The sequence below is a fragment of the Oncorhynchus mykiss genome, chromosome 1, assembly GCF_057628025.1.
Source record: "Oncorhynchus mykiss isolate SJ-2025 chromosome 1, ASM5762802v1, whole genome shotgun sequence".
Lineage (NCBI taxonomy): Eukaryota > Metazoa > Chordata > Actinopteri > Salmoniformes > Salmonidae > Oncorhynchus > Oncorhynchus mykiss.
Window position 1 is genome coordinate 22,562,945 of NC_143022.1, and position 8,435 is coordinate 22,571,379.

An 8,435-nucleotide genomic window follows, 5' to 3' on the forward strand; every position below is an offset into this window, starting at 1 on the left:
GAATCCTAATAACTTTAATTTATTCCTAGGTCTTTTGGTTAGAAATGAAGATGACGTACTCTCACAAACAAAAGAAGAAAATGTCAAGTTGTGTCAGCCTGGTGATGTTGGATGTGAACTTTCTCTGAACACAGTACGGTAATCTATTGAAGCAGTAACTTCTCCAGCAAAACCACACAGGAGGGAGAAATTAAGACTTTTTTTTCTCTGAAACTTACTGGAAGGGTTTGGCAATACATATCAGTATTCATTGTATTCCTTGAGAAGAAATACATTTCTTTAGCTTTCATCAGTCCAGTAAAGCAAAGGATATTTATTTAATTGGCATTAATAGGATTTTAAGAAGGAAACCAATTTCCGAGGAATATTTGGATTTATCGCGTTCCACATTAAACATCGTTAACCAACCGTCTTTTCTGATATCTCTGATCGCTTGAGTTATAACCAACTGCAACTATAAACGCCAGTCAAAATGCTAAACACTTCATAATCGACAACACTTTCCATTGCACTCATGAGTCCCTCAAGATCAAAGGAACATGAGGTCCTAGTGATCTAGTTTGTTTGTAACAGACAGTGGGCCCCTTTTCTAGAAACCGGGAAGTCTTTGCTGCCAAAAAGAGGCATTATTTAAGAAGATGCAATGGGGTGCAAGGAGTTATCGAGTTTGTGGAACAGAGGACGCTTCTTAGTGTGCTTGTTTCTAGCGCTTTTCTCTCCAAATAAGCATGTCACATTGCCAACTGAGATCCAGACCTTTTCTCTAACCTGAATCCAACATGTACCGGGCCCCAGCCAACACAAGCATCCCTTATCAAAATGCATCTCAACAGTTGACTGAACAGAGCCTGCGGTAGGGGACCTGAGAGAGAGAGGATATTGTGGGGGATGGCACAAAGTCCCCAAGTACTCATCCAACACACCTCTCTGTCTGTTCTTCAACATCCCCCCCAACATTACTGTCAGGAATGTAAAAAACTAAAACAAATCAACATCAGAGAAGAAACCCTATTTATACATTGCAGATAATTAGCTAGGCTAGTTCCAAGACTAAATTGACTGTATTGTTGTTAAATGTGGGAGTGTCTGTCTTTGTCTCATCAAGTGCAATAGCTATGTTCTATTTTGACCTGAGAGCCCTTGCAAATCATCACGTGACAAGTCAATTATATACTGCAACAGGTACTGCTGGTAAATAGGGTAAATCCTTCAGTAAGTTTGGCTATGGTATACCGAGTGTATTTGTAAGGGAGCTTGTACAGGATTCAATTGCTTTTTGAATTACAGTGTATAACAATCACTTAAAATGTTAGGTAATCATTTTACACTGTCACATATAGTTCTGATATTCCTGCAATCTGCTCCCATTATAATGTTTTCATATCTTGCTGCATGTCGCATTAACTTTTAGCAAGAAGTGTACAATCATATTTTCAGTTTAGAGAACACAGTCCCTTTCCAGAGGGACACATTTATCTCAATGGTACTATTTCCCCATAGCTACTAAACAACAACTTATTATTAATATAGTTAACTTGCAGACAGACTTCTGATTATTACAGGACCGATTCCACAAATTTGTTTCCCAAAGGGAAAATAGGCTCTGGGAGAATTAAGTTTTATTTAAACAGTCCTTCAGAAGAACCAATTATGAACATGCCATCTTTCTACCCATCACTGAGTATGAGTTATAGAGGTTCTCCAGTGCTTGAGCATTAGAGTGGCAAGTGGGAAGACATTCAAAGAGGCCCATTTAATTGGATTCAGTAATTGGAGGAAAGTTCCCCATTGATAGTAGGTCCAAACTTGTTTATCTATGTAGTGGGTGGCTGTGGGTCCCTTCAGACTGCTGGAGAGCTCCTAGAGCTGAACTAATCCAAACCCAAATGAGTGCCTGTAGAACACGGAGGAAGCAAACATGGCTGGCTCGTAGTTATCAGCCCAGCTGTTAATTAGGAAATACATTACATATACACTTGGGGGTACTTTGAAGAGTTTAACCGAGACTGTCACAAACAACCAAACAAGTTGATTTCCAGACAGCATGTGGATATAATTTAGGCACAAGAGAGGTCTGTGGTCGAGTATGTTCAACATTTAAACGACCATACCTTTAAATTGGCTCAATTTTCGAGGTGTTTTCTTAAATGTCAGTCAGCAAAACCTCAGGGAACTAAGTAAATTGAAACCATTGCAGTTTATTCTACAGTTTATTGTACAAAAAAAGGAGTTTAGATGTTGCACGCAACCTGAAACTAGCAACAGCCCAAAAAATATCTTATAAAATAGATACTCGGGATCAAATAGATTTAACAAGTATATTGTACAGTGCCTCTAGAAAGCGATATGTGGAAATGATCATTTATGGCCCTCTAGTCATTATCAATGACCTCTACCATCATGGGCATGTTAAACCCTCTTAGAATGGACAGTCCAGCAGTTCATTAAAATAAACCAATCAGCTTATTTGGAGCAGATTGTTGCATCCAGGCTATGAGTAAGATGATGGTAATTGGGTCCACGTGTGGAAAAGATAACTCTCATTAACCACAGTAGGGTGTGAGGTGAGAGAGAGGGGCCACAGCAACAACTGTTCAACAACTGGAGGACTTGCAACACCAAAGAGGAGTCACTTCTGGAGTCACTTGTGGGAGAAGGGTGAGATTATCTTGTGATGGATTTGAATAATTACAGAGAGCTGTTGTAGAGAAAAAGGGGGGAAAAGTGGTCTTTGGCCTCGCTGTCCATCACTTATCTGGAGCTGAAGTCGTCACTTCTGGAAGTAGGCTGTTTAAAGTAAACGTGATCTGAGAAGTTGACTGGTAGATGTTTCATGAAGAGGCTTTGAGGGAGGTTGAGAGACAGAGTAAGTCTAATTGCCAATGTTACATAACACTTTGTGTGAGAAAAATAGTAAGGACTATCCGAACAGTCTCTGATCAGTTTCCAGTTTCCTGATTCATTAGCTTTAAGAGGAGAGAGGAATGGAAGAGAGTTTCCTATTCAGATGTAGAAACATGGCGATGTTGTGGAAAAAAAACCTCAAACAGAAAACAGATTGCAAAGATCTCCTTTTAATACAGAAGAAATAGTCAAATGACATGATCCCCTCGATTCCAGACACAGTTTCAGGTTCTAAAAATTCCCAGACAGGTTCGTGCTTCACATTTCACATAATAAGTGATAAATGACAATTTAAAAAAAATTCACCTAGTTTTCGCTACTTCTCCATGGTAGTTCAGCAGTCTCGTATTCCCACTTGTCCTGTAGAATGTTGAGGTACCAGTGCTTGTAGACTGACTGACACTATACAGCCCAGCCTTGGCTTCAGGTTGATTTCTGAGTGTGCCTATGCCACCAGCATGACTGCATGCATCTGTCCTCTCCTGTACAGTCTGGCTGCTCTCAGGGAGACTGTAACTTATTCAGGAATATCCTCTGGCGAAGCGAGCATTGGATCTTTCCATATTGTCTGACCTATTAAGAGAGACTTGTATGGTTGCCACTGTGCTCTGGAAGATGTCTTGGTGACCCATAAACTTATTACATAAATCAATTTCTGAGAATTAATCATTACATGACATGTACTGCATGGCGTTGCCCATTTGTCTTTCTTTTTCATGTGTAAATTGTGTATTGTATGGAATTTACTAAATGTATAAGGAATTGTAAATAAACCTTTGCTGTAAAATTTTCTGGTGATATTATGTCCTGACTTGATACATGTCATATGTGTGTATTCAATGATAGTTCTCGAAATAGTTCAGAAATATGCAAATGTGAGTTTCAAAAACGTAATTGGCAAAAGGGCATATTCCATTGATGTGAGGTATCGTGAGAATGATATTGAACCCCCCCCCCCCCCCCCCCCAAGATTAAGGGATAACTGGGTTTGCATAATTCATAACATCAACGACACAAAACACAACAGTCATAACAAGGAATATCAAATGGCACGAGAAACCACAGAAGTAGCATCTACAGTATCCGGCATCTACAGTTACAAAAAACACCAAATGACAAAAATAGAGCTTCGCATATGAAAGACAAACATTAGTTAATAGCCTACATTGCAAAGTTCTGACATCAACAATGCGTCCCCTAATGGCTAAGGACAACCTGTGAATGTAATCCAATAAAATAAACAACAGATTACTCGGAAACATCTGGATCCACAAAATGTGAATACTACTCTTGGAGCATATACGCGGGACCCAGTAAAAAGTGATTGTTCTACCAAATACACAATACACAATGATCTCAATTGTCAGCGAATATTACCCCTCAGATGATGAATCATTAAACACAAGGCACAGGTCCTGTCCTCACAGCACTCAACGCCAATGGAAATATTATCATAATAAAGTCCCATAAGGAGGCTGTGAGGAGGGAAAACTAGAATGGCAAGCCACACTTTCACTCTGACACTATTTTGGAAAAGTCAGAGTGAGAACATCTATTGGATAGAAGATGTAGTGAATGTTGGTGCCAGTGTAGAAGAAGAAGATGTAGTGAATGTTGTTGTAGAAGAAGAAGATGTAGTGAATGTTGTTGTAGAAGAAGAAGATGTAGTGAATGTTGTTGTAGAAGAAGAAGATGTAGTGAATGTTGTTGTAGAAGAAGAAGATGTAGTGAATGTTGTTGTAGAAGAAGAATATGTAGTGAATGTTGTTGTAGAAGAAGAAGATGTAGTGAATGTTGTTGTAGAAGAAGAAGATGTAGTGAATGTTGTTGTAGAAGAAGAACATGTAGTGAATGTTGTTGCCAGTGTAGAAGAAGAAGAAGATGTATTGAATGTTGTAGAATAAGAAGATGTAGTGAATGTTGTTGTCAGTGTAGAAGAAGAAGATGTAGTGAATGTTGTTGTCAGTGTAGAAGAAGAAGATGTAGTGAATGTTGTTGCCAGTGTAGAATGAGAAGATGTAGTGAATGTTGTTGCCAGTGTAGAAGAAGAAGATGTAGTGAATGTTGTTGTCAGTGTAGAAGAAGAAGATGTATTGAATGTTGTAGAAGAAGAAGATGTAGTGAATGTTGTTGCCAGTGTAGAAGAAGAAGAAGATGTATTGAATGTTGTAGAATGAGAAGATGTAGTGAATGTTGTTGTCAGTGTAGAAGAAGAAGATGTATTGAATGTTGTAGAATAAGAATATGTAGTGAATGTTGTTGCCAGTGTAGAAGAAGAAGAAGATGTATTGAATGTTGTTGCCAGTGTAGAAGAAGAAGATATATTGAATGTTGTAGAATGAGAAGATGTAGTGAATGTTGTTGTAGAAGAAGAAGAAGATGTAGTGAATGTTGTTGTAGAAGAAGAAGATGTAGTGAATGTTGTTGTAGAAGAAGAAGATGTATTGAATGTTGTAGAAGAAGAAGATGTAGTGAATGTTGTTGTCAGTGTAGAAAAAGAAGAAGATGTATTGAATGTTGTAGAATGAGAAGATGTAGTGAATGTTGTTGTAGAAGAAGAAGATGTAGTGAATGTTGTTGTAGAAGAAGAAGATGTAGTGAATGTTGTTGTAGAAGAAGAAGATGTATTGGATGTTGTAGAAGAAGAAGATGTAGTGAATGTTGTTGTCAGTGTAGAAAAAGAAGAAGATGTATTGAATGTTGTAGAATAAGAAGGTGTAGTGAATGTTGTTGTCAGTGTAGAAGAAGAAGAAGATGTATTGAATGTTGTAGAAGAAGAAGATGTAGTGAATGTTGTTGTCAGTGTAGAAGAAGAAGAAGATGTATTGAATGTTGTAGAATAAGAAGATGTAGTGAATGTTGTTGTCAGTGTAGAAGAAGAAGAAGATCTATTGAATGTTGTAGAATAAGAAGATGTAGTGAATGTTGTTGCCAGTGTAAAAAGAAGAAGATATACTGAATGTTGTTGTAGAAGAAGTGTCATGCCCTGATCTGGTTCACCTGTCTTGGTGATGGTCTCCACCCACCCCCAGGTGTCTCCTGTTTTCCCCATTAGTCCCCAGTGTATTTATCCCTGTTTTTCCTGTCTCTCTGTGCCAGTTTGTCTTGTTTTGCCAAGTCAACCAGCATTTCTCCTAGCGCTGATTTTTCCCAGTCTCTGTCTTTTCCTAGCCCTCCTGGTTTTGACCCTTGCCTGTCCTGTCCGAATCGGCCTGCCTGACCACTCTGCCTGTCTTGACCCTTGAGCCTGCCTATCCCCTGGTACTGTTTGGACTCTGACCTGGTTTATGAACTCTCGCCTGTCCCCCGACCTGCCTTTTGCTTACCCCTTTTGTGTAATAAATATCGGAGCTCAACCATCTGCCTCCTGTGTCTGCATTTGGGTCTCGCCTTGTGCCCTTATAGTACGAACTGGCCATGACAGACCCAGCAGACTGAGACCAGCTCCATCACGCTGTCTCCCTACAGGGAGCCACCATTGGGAGGCATGAGGAGCTACTGCTGTACCTTCCAGGGCTGCGTTCCCTGACTGAACGCCACGACCAAGGGTTCAAGACTATAATGGAGCAAATCAGTGAGTTAGCTCATAGGCAGCCGTCCACCTCTGAGACCTCCCAATCACCCAGTAACCTTTCTACTGCTAGTGGATTTGGTCAACCCTTCCTGGCTCCTCGAGAACCCTGCTTACCTCTGGAGCGTTATGCAGGCGATCCCGGTACCTGCCGGGTGATCCTTTCCCAGAACTCCAGCCCTCTTCGTTCCCGTTGGACCGATCAAAGATAGTCTTTAATCATGCTAATGTCCGGAAGGGTGCTCTCCTGAGCAGGAACTGTGTGGGAGCAGCAATCTGCTGTGTGCCATAGCCTGGAGGAATTCATGGCAGAAGTGCCGAATGTTTTTGATTCTCCGGTGCCCGGGAGAGAGGCAGCTCAAACTACTGCATATGAGCTCGCAGCTCTGGAAATACCACGGGACCTCGATTCCCTCATCGCCATTGATGAGCACCTGCGAGAATGCCGGTGTGAGAGGTCGGGTCTTGGGAACACTTGTTCGTCTGCTGATGCTGGCACCCGTCCGAAGGAATTTCTGTCTCTCTGTGCCAGTTTGTCTTGTTTTGCCAAGTCAACCAACGTTTCTCCTAGCTCCTATTTTTCAGTCTGTTTTTTTCTTAGCCTCCTGGATTTGACCCTTCCTGTCCTGACGCCGAATCCGCCTGCCTGACCACTCTGCCTGTTCTGACCACTCTGCCTGTTTGAGCCTGCCTATCCCCTTGTTCTATTTGGAATCGGACCTGGTTTATGAACTCTCGCCTGTCCATGACCTGCCTTTTGCCTCCCCTTTTTGGTGTAATAAATATTGGAGCTCAACCATCTGCCTCCTGTGTCTGCATTTGGGTCTCGTCTTGTGCCCTTATAAGAATATGTAGTAAATGTTGTTGCCAGTGTAGAAGAAGAATATGTTGTAGAAGAGGATACATAACACATTTCTCTTGACTGAATAGCCTATTTCAGGTCCTGAGTCGCTGACGCCAGTTACCAGTCTTTCCTTTGCCATTGCATCAGTAAGGCAAGAACCTGTCTGTGCATCGGTCAAAGGGGAAATGCTGACAAGGCTTTAATAAATACGTATTACAGGACCATAACCAGTAATTACAATACCCTTCATGTGGGTTCTTTTGGATCTCAGCTAGGTACTAAAAATGGCAGACTCCAGTTGAAGTGGGGGTCATATAGCTGGGCTCGTGTTTCTGTTCCCTCTGTGCTACTGCAGGGATCATTTCATTTAAAACCTCAACTCAGCCAAACGAATGGCTTTTTAATGTAGCTGTAACTTAACTGGAGCTATTCATAGCTATTGTCATCTTTTCTTTGAGGGAAGGTTAGCCTGACGTGAACAAAATGCATTGATGAAATGTAGGTGATGGACACGTCCGCAGTTAAATGGTTGAGGTACAATAATGAAAAGCTCTGTACACGGTGACACTAGCTTGGAGGAAAGGAGTTAGGAAGAGGTTAGGGTATATATCAGGACATTGTAGTGGGACTCTGCTTTGGACCTCAGTTACCTCACATCAGTTTCAATATAATACTCTTCCACCTTACAGTAATGCATTTTAAAGGTGTGAAGATCTGACACTTTTCTACTTAAATGTTACATTTTTCCAGCAGTCCTTAATGCCAGTAAGATTTGAATATTGGAAATATAATTAGAAAATAAAATATATATACTGTATATAGAATCCATAGAGGGGAGAATGAAAAAGTACTTACGTTGAACAGTGGATACGTGACAGCTGGAAAAATAGAAAAGAAGCACAACTTGACTCTTAGCTCTTAGCTTCACTCTGGGCAGAACGTGTCAGAACACTCAATACTAGGGATGGGAATTGCCATGGACCTCATGATATGATATTATCACCAGACCTAGGTCCTGATATGTAATGTATTGCAATTCTGTACATGTATTGCGGTTCGATGTTCCAAACATATTGCTCACCATATGTCTGCTGCAGAGGGACAAGGGAGAGCCAT

The 8,435-nt window shown here is 40.8% G+C and overlaps 1 protein-coding gene across 1 annotated transcript in view; it reads left to right on the forward strand.

Annotated features, from left to right (window-relative positions):
- The window catches only part of LOC110507602 (cartilage intermediate layer protein 1), a 31,789-nt gene extending 28,098 nt beyond the window's left edge, over positions 1 to 3,691 (forward strand). Inside the window, exon 10 of the mRNA XM_021587735.3 lies at positions 30 to 3,691. The gene's annotated coding sequence lies outside the window, so the exon portion shown is untranslated. The remainder of the gene's footprint in view (positions 1 to 29) is intronic.
- The last annotated feature ends 4,744 nt before the right edge of the window (positions 3,692 to 8,435 follow it).